General features: G+C 45.0%; 1 protein-coding gene across 4 annotated transcripts in view; it reads left to right on the top strand.

The window, feature by feature from the left end:
- kdm6a (lysine (K)-specific demethylase 6A) overlaps window positions 1-18,820 on the top strand; it is a 317,166-nt gene that overhangs the window by 157,512 nt on the left and 140,834 nt on the right. The window lies entirely within an intron of this gene.

Here is an 18,820-nt window from a genome sequence, read left to right as displayed (position 1 = left end):
TCCACCCGATCAAGCCCCCTCACAATCTTATATGTTTCAATAAGATCGCCTCTCATTCTTCTGAACTCCAATGAGTAGAGTCCCAACCTACTCAACCTTTCCTCATACGTCAACCCCCTCATCTCCGGAATCAACCGAGTGAACCTTCTCTGAACCGCCTCGAGAGCAAGTATATCTTTTCTTAAATATGGAAACCAAAACTGCACGCAGTATTCCAGGTGTGGCCTCACCAATACCCTGTATAACTGCAGCAAGACTTCCCTGTTTTTATACTCCATCCCCCTTGCAATAAAAGCCAAGATTCCATTGGCCTTCCTGATCACCTGCTGCACCTACATACTAACTTTTTGTGTTTCATGCACCAGGACCCCCAGATCCCTTTGTACTGTAGCACTTTGCAGTTTCTCTCCATTTAGATAATAACTTGCTCTTTGATTTTTTCTGCCAAAGTGCATAACCTCACACTTTCCAACATTATATTGCATCTGCCAAATCTCTGCCCACTCACTTAGCCTGTCTATGTCCTTTTGCAGGTTTTTTATGTCCTCCTCACTCATTGCTTTCCCTCCCATCTTTGTATCGTCGGCAAACTTGGATATGTTGCACTCGGTCCCTTCCTCCAAATCGTTAATATAGATTGTAAAGAGTGGTTAATGGATGTTTTTTGGACTTGGGTATAAACAATGATGTTCTTTGTGGGTCAGTGTCGAGACCATTGCTGTTCTCAGTATATACAAATGACTTGGGATTGGTATAAGGGGCACAATATCAAAATGTTCACTTGGCACAAAAATAGGGAGTGTGGTTAACAGAGGAGGAGTTTATCAGAAAGAAAGATTTGCATTTATATAGCGCCTTTCACAACCATCGGACGTTCCAAAGTACTTTACAGCCAATTAAGTACTTTTTGAAGTGGAGTTACTGTTATAATGTAGGAAACGCGGCAGCCAATTTGCGCACAACAAGCTCCCACAAACAGCAATGTGATAATGACCAGGTAATCTGTTTTAGTGATGTTGGTTGAGGGATAAATATTGGCCAAGACACAGGGATAACTGCCCTGCTCCTCTTCGAAATAGTGCCATGGTATCTTTTACGTCCACCTGAGAGCAGACGGGGCCTCGGTTTAATGTCTCAGCCGAGAAACGACACCCCTGACAGTGTAGCACTCCCTCAGCACTGCACTGGAGTGTCAGCCTTGATTTTTGTGCTCAATTCTCTGGAGTGGGACTTGAACCCTCAACCTTCTGACTCAGAGGGGAGGGTGCTACCAACTGAGCCACCACTGACACATTATGCAATTTCAGGAGGATGTAGACAAATATTGGGGCATATAGATGTCAGATAAAAGTTAATGCAGAGAAATGTGACTGATACATTTTGGGAGAAGGAATAATAGGAAATATGGGGTACAATTTTGTCTTGGTAGTGCAAAAGTCAATGAAGTCGATGGAAAAGAAAATCTGACAATGCAAAACAGGCTGGTGGTTCACTTGCCCATTTTGCACTACTGCTCAAGCCAAATTTATAACCCATATCTGCCAAATACTAAAACTTTAGAAGGTGTAGATGAGGGACTGGGTTTCAGATATGCAGTTGTTTTTAAAAATCAGAGGACAAATTGATGAAGCTTGTGTTTAGAAATAAAACGGGATCATATAAATAGGGGCACAGAGTACAAAAGCAAAGAGGCCGCGTTCAGAATATTGTCCTGTTTTGGCACATACTTTAGGAAGGCTGTCAAGACCATGGAGAGAGTGTAGAAGAGATTTACTAAGATGAGAGGCTTTCATTATGAGGAGAAACTAGAACATTTTTCATTAGAACAGTAAAGATTAAGGGGAGATTTGAGAGAGATGTTTCAAATTATGAAGGGTTTTGACAAAGTAAATAAGGAAAAAAAACTTTCAATTGATTAGCGAGTCAGTAACCAGGAGGCATATAAATTTAAGATCCTCATCAAAAGGACAAAGGGAAATGTTAGAAGTTTTTTCATCAGAAACAGTGGTGGAAGTTGTAGTGTATGTACCCGTCTATCTTTAAGGGAACTATTGAATGTAACCGTTCATCTTTAAGGGAACTACTTTAGGTGTGGCACTATTTGTTTGGCTTCTGTATACTGTAATACCGATAGTGACCACACCAGTATATAAGTGTTGTAGCAGGATTTCTGGGGCAGATTCGCCCGGACCTTCGAATAGTAAAGACCTGTTTGTTTGTTACTTCTGAAGTCTGTGTATTTATTAACTGCACAACCCACAGACTTTACAGAAGTGGATAAATATTTTCAAAAGAAAAAATTGAAAGATATGGGAAAAGGAGAGAGGAATGGGACTGACTGGATAGTTCTTGCCGACATGGACGAAATGAACCAAGTGGTTGGTTGTTGTGCTGTAAAATTCTACAATTCTAAATCTATTGATCTGAGTTTGTTCAAAAGTAGTTTGGCTCCTCCCTTAAGCTTTTCAGACAACTGAATAAAATTTGCAGTGTTAGTATTGTGAAGCACAGTATAAGGTTTTGGCTGTAGCTGACTCTTAAACTCCTTAAGTATTGGGAATGCATTTAAGGGATAGCCACCAATACAAAAAAAATCTTTGTTTTTCTCACACCCTGCCCTGACTTCTGAAACCATATCAGCTACTCGAAGAAAAACATATTCTCAATTAATGTACAGCAACTGAAAATATGTGTTGGTAAGTTGCAAAATATCAAAACCTGATGGTCTTCTGGACCTCCTAAGGCAAAGTGCTGTTAGCTATAATGCTAGTAACAATATTGGCCATTAATAGCTATAAATAGCTATAACCAATACAAGGATGGTGTTGAAACTGCATAAGTTCATTGCGTGTATGGATAATTAAACTATTTAGCAGAGCCGAAAATGCTTTTGCTTTAAATTACCTAAATACAAATTTAAAATTGACCCATTTTCCATTTAAACAACTTTATAAAAAAAAAAAGGAGCCCGGTAATGAATTCTAGTAGAACTGACATCATGATCCTTTCAACCAGGGACCTAGGATTGAGTCCACCCTGGACAAATGGATCAAAATCTGATTTCTATGACTTCATGGGTTCTAGATGAAATGGGTATGGACAGTCTTGACCTGTAACCTCATTTTGCAGCCAAAATGTAGCTGAACCATATTACTAGGGTTGACTAAACTATTAAAGGGGATGAGACCATCATCCTAACGTCCGTGGTGGAGCAACTTTTAGAGACCGTAATCCGAGACACAATTAATTGGCATTTGGAATCGTATTGGCTAATAAATGAATGTCGGCACGGATTTGTTAAAGGCAAATCGTGTTTTACTAACTTGATAGAGTTCTTTTGAAATAACATTGATGAGGGTAGTGTGGTTGATGTTGTGTATATGGACTTTATAAAGGCGTTTGATAAAGTACCACATAATAGAAATGTTAGAAAAAATAAAGCCCATGGAATTAAAGATATAGTGGCAGCCTGGATACAAAATTGGCAAAGGGACAGAAAGCAGAGTGTGGCGAGCACGGTTTTTCAGACGAGGGAGGTATACAGTGGTGTTCCGCAGGGGTTGGTATTGGGACCACTGCTTTTTTTGATACAGGAAACTTTCGATTTACCGGCACCTAAATAACCGGAAATCTCGGTTAACCGGCAAAATTCAGGAGTAGGTTTTACTTCATATTTTTTTGCCGCCTTCCATCTGTGCTGTGCAAGGGTGTGGCTGCAGCTGTTGCTAAGCTACAGAGACGCTTGAAACTTGAGGCCATTGTTCTACAGTTGTTGCTAAGCAACAGGGTTTGTTGCTTTACACGGAGCTGTCAGCTCTCCCTATCTTTTACTATAGCATTCGGTTATCCGGAATGTTTGATGAACCGGCACCACGTCGGTCCTGTCCATGCCGGATAAAAAAAAGTTTCCTGTATATATTAATGACCTGGACTTGGGTATACAGGGCACCATTTCAAAGATATGAAACTTGGAAAGTAGTAAACAAATGAGGAGGATAGTAACAGACTTCAGGAGAACAAAAACAGACTGTTGAAATGGGCAGACACGTGGCAGCTGAATTTTAACACAGAAGTGTGAGGTGATGCATTTTGGTAGGAAGAATGAGGAGTGACAATATAAACAAAATGGTACAATTTTAAAGGGGGTGCAGGAACAGAGCGACTTGGGGTGTGAATACACACAAATCTTTGCAGGTGGCAGGACAATATGAGAAGGCTTTTTAAAAAAAAAACATATGGGATCCTTGGCTATGTTAAGAGGATTAGAATACAGAAGCACAGATGTTATGCTAAACCTCTATAAAACACTGCTTACGCCTCAGCTGGAGTATTGTGTTCAATTCTGGACCCCGCACTTTCAATAGAAACTTACAGCACAGAAGGCCATTCAGCCCATCATGCTTGTGCTGGCTCTTTGAAGAGCAGCCATGCTTAGTCTCACATCCCTACTTTTTGTCCGCGACCCTGTAAATTCCTCATCCTCAAGTACCTGTCCAACACGCTTGAATAAATAATTTTAAAATCAGCTTCCACCATCATTTCAGGTAGTGTTCCAGATCCTGACAACTGAGTAAAAAAAATTCTCATCATCTCCCCTCTAGATCTTTTGCCCATGATTTTGAATGCATGACCTAGTTATTGACCCACTCACCAGAGGGAATAATTTTTCTCTGTCTACTCTATCAAAACCTCTTATCATCTTGAAAACCTCTATTAGGTCACCTCTTAGCCTTCTCTTCTCCAAGGAGAACAGCCCTAACTTTTCCAACCTCTCTTCATAACTGAAGTCCCTCATCCCTGGTAACATCCTGGTAAACCTCCTCTACCCTTTCTAAGACCTTTACATCTTTCCTGAAGTGTGCAGCCCAGAATTGTCCACCATACTGCAGCTGAGGCCTAACCAGCCATTTATAAAGTTCCAGTCTGATCTCTCTGCTTTTATATTCTGTTCCTCTAGTTATCAATCCCAATAACCCATATGCATTTTTAACCGCCATATCAACTTGCCGTGCCACCTTTACGGATTTGTGTATATGGACACCCAGGTGTCTCTGCTCATCTACACTTTTCAAAATCGTGCCATTTATAGTAGACTGTCTTTCCATATTGGCCCTCCCAAAGTGCACTTCACACTTCTCCGCATTGAACTCCATCTGCCATGCTTCTGCCCATTTCACCATCCTGACTGTCATCCTGAAGCCTATAACTATCATCATCACTATCTACTATTTTGCCAAGGTTTTCATCATCTGCAAACTTTATTATGCTGCTCCCTACACCCAAGTCTAGGTCGTTTATAAAAGTTGAAAAGAGTAACCGACCCAAAACTGACCCTTGGGGAACACCACTGGAAACTACTTCCCAGTGTGGAAAACATCCATCCTCTGCTTCCTGTCACTGAAACAATTTTGTATCATATAGAAACATAGAAGATAAGAGCAGGAGTAGGCCATTTGGCCCCTCGAGCCTGCTCCGCCATTCAATGCGATCATGGCTGATCATCCAAATTCAGTACCCTGTCCCTGTTTTCTCTCCATATCCCTTGATCCCCTTAGCCTTAAGAAATATATCTAACTCCTTCTTGAATATATTTAATGAATTGGCCTCAACTGTCTTCTGTGGTAAAGAATTCCACAGGTTCACCACTCTCTGGGTGAAGAAATTCCTCCTCATCTCGGTCCTAAATGGCTTACCCCTTATCCTTAGACTGTGACCCCTGGTTCTGGACTCCCCCAGCATCGGGAACATCCTTCCTGCATCTAGTCTGTCTAGTCCTGTTAGAATTTTATAAGTTTCAATGAGATTCCCTCTCATTCTTCTAAACTCTAGCGAATGTAAGCCTAATCGACCCAATCTCTTTTCATACGTCATTCCTGCCATCCCAGGTATCCGTCTGGTGAATCTTTGCTGCACTCCCTCCATGGCAAGAACATCCTTCCTCAGATAAGGCGACCAAAACAGCAGACAATACTGAAGGTGTGGTCTCACCAAGGCCCTGTAGAACTGCAGCAAGACATCCTTACTCCTGTACTCTAATCCTCTTGCTATGAAGGCCAGCATACCATTTGCCTTCTTAACCGCCTGCTGCACCTGTATGCTTACCTTCAGCGACTGGTGCACAAGGACACCCAGGTCTCGTTGCACTTCCCCTTTTCCCAATCTATTGCTGTTCAGATAATCTGCCTTCCTGTTTTTGCCACCAAAGTGGATGACCTATATATCCACATTATACTGCATCTGCCCAATCGCCCAACCCGTCCAAATCTTACTGGAGTTTCTCTGCATCCTCCTCAGCACACATGCCCACCCAGCTTTATGTCGTCTGCAAACTTGGAGATATTACATCTAGTTTCCTCGTCTAGATCATTAATATATATTGTGAATAACTGGGATCCTAGCACCGATCCCTGCGGTACCCCACTAGTCACTGCCTTCCACTCGGAAAAAGACCCATTTATACTAACTCTTTGCTTTCTGTCTGCCAACCAGTTTTCTACCCAAGTCAGTACCTTACCCCCAATCCCATGTGCTTTAACTTTGCATGCTAGTCTCTTATGCGGGACCTTATCGAAAGCCTTCTGAAAGTCCAAATACACCACATCCACTGGTTCTCCCTTATCTATTCTACCAGTTACATCCTCAAAAAATTCCAGTAGATTAGTCAAGCATGATTTACCTTTTGTAAATCCATGTTGACTTTTGTCCGATCCTGTCACTGTTTTCCAAGTGCTCTGCTATTACATCTTTTATAATGGACTCTAGCATTTTCTCCACTACCGATGTCAGGCTTACCGGTCTGTAATTCCCCATTTTTTCTCTACCACCTTTTTTAAATAGTGGGGTTACATTAGCTACCCTCCAATCCATGGGAACTGTTCCAGAGTCTATAGAATTTTGGAAGATGACCAGCAATGATCTACTATTTCTAGCACCACTTCCTTAAGTACCCTAGGATATAGATCATCAGGCCCTGGGGATTTATCGGCCTTCAATCCCGTCAATTCCCCTAACACCATTTCCCTACAAATACTGATTTCATTCAGTTCCTCCCTCTCATTAGACCCTATGTTCCCCGACATCTCCTCCTTTGTGAAGACAGAACCAAAGTATGTATTTAATTGGATAGCAAAATACTGCAGATGCTGGAAATCCAAAATAACAACAGAAAATGCTGGAAAAACTCAGCAGGCCAGGCAACATCCGTGGAGAGAAATTAGAGTCGACGTTTCGGGTGAACCCTTTTTCAAACTGGAAAAGAAATAAAATAGATCGAAGGCAGGGCTGCGATAGAACAAAAGAAGTAAAAGAGACATTAAGAGGTATCCAAAACCAGACGAGATGGTAATCGGACAGTGAAGACAAAAGACGGCAAGATTAGGTGTGAAGTGTACTGGCAGGATGGGAGACAGCTGTCGTGTGGGAGAGAGAAAAAAAAGGAAAGTGGTGGTGGGGGGGGGGGGGGGTGGAGGGAAGATTCAAAACAAAGGGGTGGAAAAAAATATAAGTAAAAATGTAATAGGGGCCGAGGTTATGATCTGAAATTGTTGAACTCGATATTGAGTCTGGAAGGCTGCAAAGTGCCTAATCGGAAGATGAGGTGCTGTTCCTCGAGTTTACGTTGAGCTTCTGTGGAACAGTGCAAGAGGCCAAGGACGGTGAAGTCCGAGTGGGAATGGAGCGGTGAATTAAAGCGACAGGTGACCGGAAGCTCGGGGTCACCCTTACGGACTGAACGGGGGTGTTCCGCAAAGCGGTCACCCGATCTGCGTTTGGTCTCCCCAATGTAGAGGAGACCGCATCGTGAGCAGCAAATACAGTATACTAGATTGCAAGTAGTACAAGTAAATCGCTGTTTCACCTGGAAGGGGTGTTTGGGGCCCTGGACAGTGGGAATGGGGGAGGTATAGGGGCAGGTGTTACATCTCCTGCACTTGCACGGGAAGGTGCCAGGCGAAGGGGAAGGGCTGTTGGGGGTGATAGAGGAGTGGACTAGGGTATCTCGGAGGGAGCGGTCCCTACGGAATGCTGAAAGGGGAGGGGAAGATGCGTTTGGTGGTGGGATCACTTTGGAGGTAGCGGAAATGGCGGAGGATGATCCGTTGGATGTGGAGGCTGGTGGGGTGAAAGGTGAGGACAAGGGGAACCCTATCGTGGTTCCGGAAGGGAGGGGCAGGGGTGAGGGCAGAAGTGCGGGAGATAGAACGGACACGGTCGAGGGCCATGTCAACCATGGTAGAGGGGAATCCTCAGTTGCGGAAAAAGGAAGACCTGTCGGAAGCACTGGTGTGGAAGGTGGCATCGTCGGAGCAGATACGGCGGAGACGGAGAAACTGGGAGAATGGAATAGCGTCCTTACAGGAGGCGGGGTGGGAGGAAGTGTAGTCCAGGTAGCTGTGGGAGTCGGTGGGCTTGTAGTGAATATTGGTCGATAACCTATCCCCAGAGACTGAGAAGTCGAGGAAGGGAAGAGTCAGAGATGGACCATGTGAAGGTGAGGGAAGGGTGGAAATTGGAGGCAAGGTGAATGAAATTGTCTAGTTCGGGGCGAGAGCAGGAAACGGCACCGATGCAGTCATCAATGCATCGGAAAAAGAGGTGAGGGAAGGGACCTGAGTAGGACTGGAACAAAGAGTGTTCCACATATCCCACGAAAAGGCAGGCATAGCTAGGACCCATGCGGGTACCCATAGCAACACCTTTGATTTGGAGGAAATGAGTGGAGTTAAAGGAGAAGTTGTTCAATGTGAGAACAAGTTCAGCCAAGCGGAGGAGGGTGGTGGTGGATGGGGACTGGTCGGGCCTCTGTTGAAGGAAGAAGCGGAGCACCCTCAGGCCATCCTGGTGGGGGATGGAGGTGTAGAGGGATTGTACGTCCATGGTGAAAAGGAAGCGGTTGGGGCCAGAAAATTGGAAACTGTTAAAGTGGCGGAGGGCGTCCGAAGAGTCGCGGATATCGGTGGGAAGAGACTGGACAAGGGGAGAAAAGATAGTCGAGATAGGAAGAGATAAGTTCTGTGGGGCAAGAACAGGCTGAAACGATGGGTCTACCAGGGCAGTCCTGTTTGTGGATCTTGGGAAGGAGGTAGAAGCAGGCTGTGCGGGGTTGGGGAACTGAGGTTGGTGGCCGCGGGGGGAAAATCTCCAGAGGAGATGAGGTCAGTGACAGTCTTGGAAACAGTGGTTTGATGTTCGGTAGTGGGGTCATGGTCTCGGTGGAGGTAGGAGGTGTCGGAGAGTTGGCGTTCAGCTTCCGCTAGGTAGAGGTCAGTTCGCCAAACAACGACAGCACCACCCTTGTCAGCGGGTTTAATGACAATGTCAGGGTTGGATCTAAGAGAATGGAGTGCTGCAAGTTCAGAGGGAGGTAGGTTGGAGTGAGTGAGGGGGGGCAGAGAAATGGAGACGGCCGATGTCACACCATGTCTTTGTTCCCCATTATAAATTCCCCTGATTCTGACTGCAAGGGACCTACGCTTGACTTTACCAATCTTTTTCTCTTCACATATCTATAGAAGCTTTTACAGTCAGTTTTTTATGTTCTCTGCAAGCTTACTCTCATACTCTCTTTTCCCCGTCTTAATTAATCCCTTTGTCCTGCTTTGCTGAATCCTAAACTGCTCCCAATCCTCAGGTTTGCTGCTTTTTCTGGCCAATTTATATGTCCTCTCCTTGGATCTTATGCTATCCCTAATTTCCCTTGTTAGCCACGGTTGAGTCACCTTTTTTGATTTTTTTTTAAATGCCAAACAGGGATGAACAAATTCTGTAGTTCATCCATGCGATCTTTAAATGTTTGCCATTGCCTATTCACCGTCGGTCCTTTAAGTAACATTCCCCAATCCATCCTAGCCAACTCGTGCCTCATACCATCGTAGTATCCTTTATTTAAATTCAGTACCCAAGTCTCTGAATGAACTACTTCACTCTCCATCTTAATGAAGAATTCGATCATATTATGATCGCTCCTCCCCAAGGGGCCTCGCACAACAAGATTGCTAATTAATCCTTTCTCATTACATAATAGAGGAAACTTTCTGGTATCCGGCACTGAGGGGACCGAGCTGGTGCCGGCCCATCAAAACTGCCGGAGAAACGAGCGCTATAGTTAAAAGATAGGGAGCTTTCTGAGCTCCGTTTGAAGCAACAAACCCTGTTGCTTAGCAACAGCTTCAAAACAGTCGGCGCAGCTTGTAAGCATCTCTGTAGCTAAGCAACAGCTTCAGCTGCACGCTTGCACAGCCGCAAATGGAGATAAAAAGCAACTAAAAGTTAAAAAAAAAAGTTATCTGAACCGACTCCTGAATTTTGCCGGTGGATAGAGCGTTCCGGATATTTATCCTCCGTTTAAACGAAAGTTTCCTGTACCCAGTCTAAGATGGCCTGATCTCTTGTTGGTTCCTCGACATATTGGTCCAGGAAACCATCCCGTGTACACTCTAGGAATTCCTCTTCCACAGTATTGTTACTAATTTGGTTAGACCAATCTATATATAGATTAAAAGTCACCCATGATAACTGCTGTGCCCTTATTGCACGCATCTCTTAATTTCCCGTTTAATGCCATCCCCAACCTCCGCATTACTGTTTGGGGGTCTTTATACAACTCCCACTAATATTTTCTGCCCCTTGGTATTTCTCAGCTCTATCCATTCAGATTCCACATCATCAGAGGTAATATCCTTCCTTATTATTGTTTTAATCTCTTTAACCAGCAATGCTACCCCACCGCATTTTCCTTTTTGCCTGTCCTTCCTGAATATTGAATACCCCTGGATGTTGAATTCCCAGCCTTGGTCACCCTGGAGCCATGTCTCCGTAATCCCAATTATATCATATCCGTTTACATCTATTTGCGCAGCTAATTCATCCACCTTATTACGAATGTTCCTCGCATTAAGACACACAGGCTTGTTTTTTTAACACTCTTAGACCTTTTAGAATTATTGTTTACTGTGGCCATGTTTAATTTACACCCTTGATTTCTCTGACTTCCACTTTTGCTTTTCTCCTTCCTGTCTTTTACTTCTATCCTTGCTTCCCTTTCCTCTGTCTCCCTGCACAGGTTCCCAACCCCCTGCCATTTTAGTTTAAACCCTCCCCAACAGCACTAGCAAACACTCCCCCTAGGACATCGGTCCCGGTCCTGCCTAGGTGCCAACCGTCCAGTTTGTACTGGTCCCACCTCCCCCAGAACCGGTTCGAATGCCCCAGGAATTTGAATCCCTTACACCATTCTTCTAGCCACGTATTCATCTGAAATATCCTTCTATTTCTACTCTGACTAGCACGTGGCACTGGTAGCAATCCTGAGATTACCACCTTTGAGGTCCATTATTTTAATTTACCTCCTAACTCCCTATATTCAGCTTTTAGGACCTCATCCTGTTTTTTTACCTATATTGTTGGTACCTATATGCACCATGACAACTGGCTGTTCACCGTCCCCCTCCAGAATGTCCTGCAGCCGCTCTGAGACATTCTTGATCCTTGCACCAGGGAGGCAACATCCTGGAGTCTCGTTTGCGGCCGCAGAAACGCCTATCTATTCCCCTTACAATAGAATCCCCTATCACTATAGCTCTCCCGCTCTTTTTCCTCCCGTCCCGTGCAGCAGAACCACCCATGGTGCCAGGAAGTTCGTTGCTGCTGCCTTCGCCATCCTCCCCAACAATATCCAAAGTGGTATATCTGTTTGATAGGGGGATGGCCACAGAGGACCCCTGCACTACCTGCCTGCGCCTACTACTCTGCCTGGCGGTCACCCATTCCCTTCCTGCCTGTGCAGCCTTTACCTGCGGTGTGACCAACTGATTAAACGTGATATCCGCGACGTGCTCAGCATGCGAATGCTCCATTATGTATCCATTCGCAGCTCCAGCGCCGCAATGCGGTCTGCCAGTAGCTGCAGCTGGATACACTTCCTGCACACATGGTCGTCGGGGACACAGGAAGTGTCCCCGATTTCCCACATAGTGCAGGAGGAGCATGCCACGGAGCTGAGCTTTGCTGCCAAAACTTACCCTTTATAATTAATGTAAATTATATCAATACCACCAATTATATTACAATTAAATGATATACTCAAGGGCCCTTGTTTCCTTGCACTCACCGCTACACAACAGAGACCTTAGAAACTATAACCAAAAAATTAAGACCGTCTAAACTTTATAAACTATGAACCTTAACTGTCAAACTATAAAGTAGTATAAATACTCACCTGGCCGTACTCACCCAATCAGCTGCTTCCTCCTGCCCGCGTCACGTTTTGAATCGTGACGTGGCTCTGGAACGCCGCCGCCGGTCTGTGAGATTGGTAAGCCTCTGGGGGGGAAAAAAAAAGCCCGCGAAAGTGAGTTTAAATACTCACTGAACCTCCGCTCTCACCGCTCCCGACACTGGCCTGTCACCACTTTCCCCTTAATTCCATGGGCTTCTATCTTCTTAATAAGCCTGCTGTGTGGCGAATGCCTTCCAGAAGTCCATATCTACAACATCTACTGCACTGTGATGCATTAGTTGTGGAAATTTAGTTTAAATTTTCAATGATATTTTCCCACAGGTATTCAAATGTTTAATAAACTCTCTACTTGGAACACTTACCAGGCTTGGATATGATAAATCCTTTGTACAGGAAACTCTCTTTTTACCGGCACCTAAATAACCGGAAATCTCTCTTAACCGGCAAAATTCAGGAGTAGGTTCAAGTAAGTTTTACTTCATATTAGTGGCCGTGTAACCGGGGTTCCTGGATCTATGGCCGTGTAACCGGGGTTCCTGCACCTGTTGCCATGCAACAGGGACGCCTGGATCTGGGGCCGTGTACGGGGCTCTCGTAAGTATACCTCTCTGTTATCCGGACTTTTTGATCAACCGGCACCACGCCGGTCCTGTCGGTGCCGGATAAAAAAGAGTTTCCTGTACTGTGCTCTTTTTGAATTACTGTAGATTTAGAGTAATAATAAAATGCCTGTTTGTAACTGCCATCTCCTATTTTGCAAGGAAAGATTTCGGTTCAGACACACCCTGCTGTGCATTATAGTCAGTGGGGATTCCCTGTAAGACTGATTCTTAAATCCTTGTCACATTTTGAAGGACTTCTGTTGCATCAGTCAATTAGCTGGGAGTGATGGTTGTCCAAAAAAATGGAGGTATTGACTTTGCCTCTCTGGATTCTTGCCTCTCTGATCCTGATTTTTAATCATGTAAGAAAACATATTCAGTGCTACAATGAAAGTAATCAGGGTAGATTTTATGTTAATACCCCATGCATAGGCGTAATCAGGGTAACTCTTCAGAAGTATGGCAAAAACCCTGCGTAAGTGTGATGTGCACTTATAGTCCTGGTTTTGGTGGCTGCAGGAACTTCTCACTGCAACATCCACATTCATTTCGTGTTTGAAATGCAGGAATTGCACTGCTTCACAAGTTTATGCCTTCAAATCAAAATTAATTTGAATAGATAGCTAGCAAGTTACATTTAGTGAGACTTTCCCTGTTTCCCATTTTTTGCTGCATTTAATTTTTTTCCAAGTCAGTTGCTGAAAAGAGTTTGTGCTACTGTTTTGGCACAGCCATGTTTTTGTTCCCCATTGTGGTGTTCCTATGGCAATTGTTCTCTCTTTTATTTGGAAGAGAAATAGAGGGATACCAGATAGTTACCAGTTGTACAAAGGAACCTAAAAATAAATCAAGGGGAGGTACGTAGTGGATTTAATAAGTTTTTTTTTTAAAAGGGTAATGGAGAAAATAGCGGGACTTAAGATTGACAAATTTTCAAGACTTGATGGTTTTCACCCTAGGGTATTAAAAGAAACGGGTATGGAAATTATATGTGCAGGTAGAAGGGTGATGGCTTTGAAAGGGAGGGGGGTAGTACCTGATATGGGGAACTAATTTACAATGTCAGCTAGCATGGGCGACAGGAAGGAAATTTGTGTGGTTGTTAGTTTAATGGGAAATGAGGCAAAAGGGCAGGAGGTGGGATGAGAGGACATGGGGGAGATAGGAAATAAATTTAGAAAAGGACGCAGGTTCAGTGCTAGCATGGGGGAAACCTTGTGGGAGGATTGGCTTGGTGGGCAAGGGGAAGGGGGGATGCGATTGAGGCAGGTGAATGGATGGTCTCAATAAGAGTGTGACTGGGAAGTAATATTTGCCATGCATGCTTAGCACTCTCTTAATGTATGGTGATGGTAGGTTATTCTACCTTGCCTGACCTGGGGAGGTCATTGCATCCGAGTCCACTGAATAGAGTGCATTTACATTCATGATCACCTTCCATACATTCTGAACAGTTCATCTAGGTACTTGGTGATGGTCAGTCCTGAAACAGATCCCATTCTCTGGTGCATTTGCTCTACCTGGAAGGCAGAGCATCCTGGGGCTAACTCTACTTCTTACAGACATTTGGCAAGTATCTTTCAGCTCCCTGCTTGCAAAATACCAACAATAACCTTACCGTTTAAACGTTCCCACACACAAACAAGAAAGTACCTAATCTGAAGACTGGAAGCTTGCCCACGTTTTAAAATCTGGTACCAAAAGTTCTGCTGAGGTCACCACACATGTGCTAAATACACACCACCAGACTCCTACCTGGTAAGTGACCTAACAGGAAAATATATGCTGCTGTGTCAGGAAAAGTAGATTAGCACATTGATACCTGCCAAAGATAGGAAGAATGTCTCCAATCTGTTGGTTCAAGGGTCCCAAGTGAAGTTAGTTGGGTAAATGTCACCACAGTTGCACTACATAATTCATCACTAATTAAGCAGTCTCACTAAATCAAAAAAGTCACATTCATGAACTAACACAAAGTATGTTACATAAAATAATTATATATTGGGATAATTTAGAAAGATTTCAGCTAAGTACTTAGAACAGGATTACTTTAGGAAAGATTTCAAAGCCTTGGAGAGGTTGCAGAAGAGATTTACTAGATTGGTACCAGGGAGGAGAGACTGGAGAAGCAGGGGATGTTCTCCTTAGAGCAGAGAAGGTTAAGAGCAGATTTGATAGAGGTGTTCAAAATTATGAAGGGTTTTGATACAAGGAGAAACTGTTTCCAGTGGCAGAAGGGCCGGTAACCAGGGGACAATTTGCCCCAATCCAGTGAAGACAGTTGTGTCGGCGTTCCCATCTGAACAACAACACTGCCGGGAAAGAACTCAACGTTTCCTTCTGCGGAGACTTGCCTATGAACCCCACTCAAAATACCTAGGCATCACCCTGGACAGGACTCTCGCCTATTGGCCTCACCTCACCACCACCGACTGAAAAGTAAAAACCCAGGTGAACCTGGTCTGGAAACCCGCTGGAACGTCATAGGGGAGCACCGCCAGAACACTTCGCACTGCAGCAGTGGCCCTAGTCTACTCTGCTGTAGAATATTGCTCTGCCTCATGGCCCTGCAGCCGCCAAACAAAGATCGTGGACGTGCAGCTAATTGCCACCGTGAGGGTGGTGTCAGGGGCGATTAAGACCACTCCAAATGAGTGGCACCCGGTGTTATCCCACATTGCCCCACCTACCATTTGCCACGATGCCACCGTGCTCAGTGAGATGGAAAAGTCATGAGCCACATCGACCTTCCCATTCATGAAAACTTGAAAGTCCCACCATGAAAGCACTTAAAATTTCGCTGGCAATTCTGGGAAACAGCAGCCAATATTTATGCAGCTGGTATCAACCCACTATCCAGGTGCACGGAATCGTGGGACGCATGCAACATAAAGACCCAACACCTCATCACTGACCCAACAGCCGAGGTCCCTGCCTTCGACCTCCCTCGAAGACGGACAGCGCTCAACCGAATCTGCACGGCATGGACGATGCGGCCAACTGATCCACAAGTGGAAGATGAGGGATGACCCGAAGTGCGACTGTGGCCATGAGTCCCAGACAATGGAACAGGTCACATCAAGCTTCCCACGAAGATCTGTTGCTGGAGACACCTCATTTCACCACTCGGCATCTTAGAAGGCCATCGAATGGATAGCCAAACTAGGCATCCCATTATAAGCTATTCCCATCATAAGAAAGTATTAGTAACCAGAGTACACAGATTTAAGGTGATTGGGAAAAGAACCAGAGGCGACATAGAATCATTACACGGAAGAAAGCCATTCGGCCCGTCGACTCTCAGCTAGTCCCACTCCCCTGCCCTTTCCCCGTGGCCCTGCAAAAAATTTTCCTTCAGGTACTTATCCAACTCCCTTCTGAAAGAAGATTTGAGCCTGCCTCCACCATCCTTTCAGGCAGTGTACTCCAGATCTTAACCATTCGCTGTATTAAAACGTTTTTTCTTATGTCGCCTTTGGTTCTTTTGCCAATCACCTTAAATCTGTGTCCTCTGGTTCTTGACCCTTCTGCCAGTGGGAACAGTTTCTCTCTATCTACTCTGTCCAGACCCCTTATGATTTTGAACACCTCTATCAAATCTCCTCTCCGTCTTCTCTGCTCCAAGGAGAACAACCCCAGCTTCTCCAGTCTATCAACGTAACTGAAGTCCCTCATTCCTGGAATCATTCTCGTAAATCTTTTCTGCACCTTCTCTAAGGCCTTCACATCCATCCTAAAGTGTGTTCCCAGAATTGGACACAGTACTCCAGTTGGGGCCGAACCAGTGTTTTATACAGGTTCATCATAATTTCCACACTTTTGTACTCTATACCTCCTATTTTTGAAGCCCAGGATCCGGTAGGCCTTTTTAACTGCTTTCTCAACCTGCTCTGCCACCTTCAACGATTTGTGCACGCATACCCCTAGGTCTCTCTGTTCGTGCACCCCCTTTAGGATTGTACCATTTACAGGAAACCTTGGTTTATCCGGAGGTTAACTGTCTGGAATGCTCGAGCCACCGGCAAAAATCAGGAGCCATATCGTTAGGTTTTTTTTCTTTTCGTTGCTTTTTTTTTTCACCAGTCAGGCTCTGCAAGGTCTCGCTGAAGCTGTTGCTAAGCTACAGAGACGCTTGCAAGGTACGGCCGACTGTTTATAAGACAGGGTTTGTTGCCAGATACGGAGCTCAAAATCTCCGTATGTTTCAACATTAGCACTGGTTTGTCCAGCAGTTTTGATGGGATGGCAACAGCTCAGTCCCGTCGGTGCCGGATTGCACAAAGTTTCCTGTAGTTTATATGTCCTCTCCTCATTCTTTCTACCAAAATGTATCACTTCGCACTTTGCTGCGTTAAATTTCATCTGCCACATGTCCGCCCATTTCACCAGCCTGCCTCTGTCTTCCTAAAGTCTATCACTATCCTCCTCACTGTTCACTATACTTCCAAGTTTTGTGCCATCTGCAAATTTTGAAATTGTGCCCTGTACACCTACGTCCAAGTCATTAATATATATCAAGAAAAGCAGAGGTCCTAGAAACGACCCCTGTGGAACACCACTGTCCTCCAGTCCGAAAAACAACTGTTCACCGCTACTCTGTTTCCTGTCACTTCAAATCAACTTTTATTGTCATTGTTAGTGCACAAGTGCAGTACAACGAAATGTAGGCTTGCGGCTCCCGAGAGTGTACATTTTAGATTAAGACATTTAAACAGTCAACATACATTTGGCTTGTAATACATTACATAAACATAACCATAATAAAGTGCATTGGCAGATGTGCAGGCTTTAGAGATTATTTGTGGACTTCAGTAGGGTGACAGCCCTGGGAAAGAAGCTGTTCCTAAATCTGGTCGTACGGGTGCGAATGCATCTGTAGCGTCTCCCAGATGGCAGGAGGGCGAACAGACTGTGGCTGGGGTGGGTAGGGTCTTTGATGATGGACCGTGACCTCCGTAAACAGCGTTTCTGGTATATGTGCTCTATGGTCGGTAGCCGGGTGCCGGTAATGCGTTGGGCAGTTTTGACTACCCGCTGCAGGGCTTTCCGGTCATAGTAGCTACAGCTGCCATACCATACTGTGATACAGTTTGTCAGGATGCTCTCTATTGTGCAGCGGTAAAAGTTAGAGAGGATCAGGGGTGACAGGTTACATCCCTTCAGCCTCCTTAGGAAATATAGGCGCTGCTGGGCCGCCTTCACCAGAGAGGAGGTATTGAGGGACCAGGAGACGTCTTCTGTGATGTGGACTCAGAGGAACTTAAAGCTGTCCACCCTTTCCACCACAGCCCCATTGATGTGGATGGGGGTGTGACTTCCGCCTTTAGACTTACTGAAGTCCACAATGATTTCTTGGTTTTCTTGATGTTAAGGGCCAGGTTGTTATCAGCGCACCACTTCATGAGATGCTGGACCTCCTCCCTGTAGGCTGACTCATCATTGTTGGTGATCTGGCCTACTACCGTGGTATCATCCGCAAACTTGATGATGGTGTTGGAACCATGAACAGCCACAGTCGTGGGTGAAGAGGGAGTAGAGGAGGGGGCTCAGCACACATCCTTGTGGGGCCCCCGTGTTCAGGGTCAGGGGGGGTGGAGGTGTGGTTACCTAATTTGACGGACTGAGGTCTGTTAGGAAGTCCAGGGTCCAGTTGCAGAGGGAAGTGTTCAGGCCAAGAGTGTGGAGTTTGGTGGCCAGCTTGTTGGGGACGATAGTGTTGAATGCTGAGCTGTAGTCTATGAACAGCATTCTGATGTAGGTCTCCTTACCATCTAAGTGATTCAGTGCCGAGTGTAGAGCAGTTGTGATTGCATCCTCCGTTGATCTGTTTGCACGATAGGCAAACTGGTGTTGGTCAAGAGAGGCGGGAACACTGGCTTTGATGTGAGCCAGGACCAGTCTCTCGCAACACTTCATTATAATGGGTGAGTGCGCGACAGGTCGATAGTCGTTCAGGCACGTCACAGCCGTTTGCTTTGGC

The sequence above is a fragment of the Somniosus microcephalus genome, chromosome 14 (assembly GCF_052327205.1).
Source record: "Somniosus microcephalus isolate GS21.2 chromosome 14, FLI_Smic_1.0, whole genome shotgun sequence".
Classification (NCBI taxonomy): domain Eukaryota; kingdom Metazoa; phylum Chordata; class Chondrichthyes; order Squaliformes; family Somniosidae; genus Somniosus; species Somniosus microcephalus.
The sequence above is the reverse complement of the archived record's forward strand: the minus strand, read 5'-3'. Positions and strand labels throughout refer to the sequence as shown.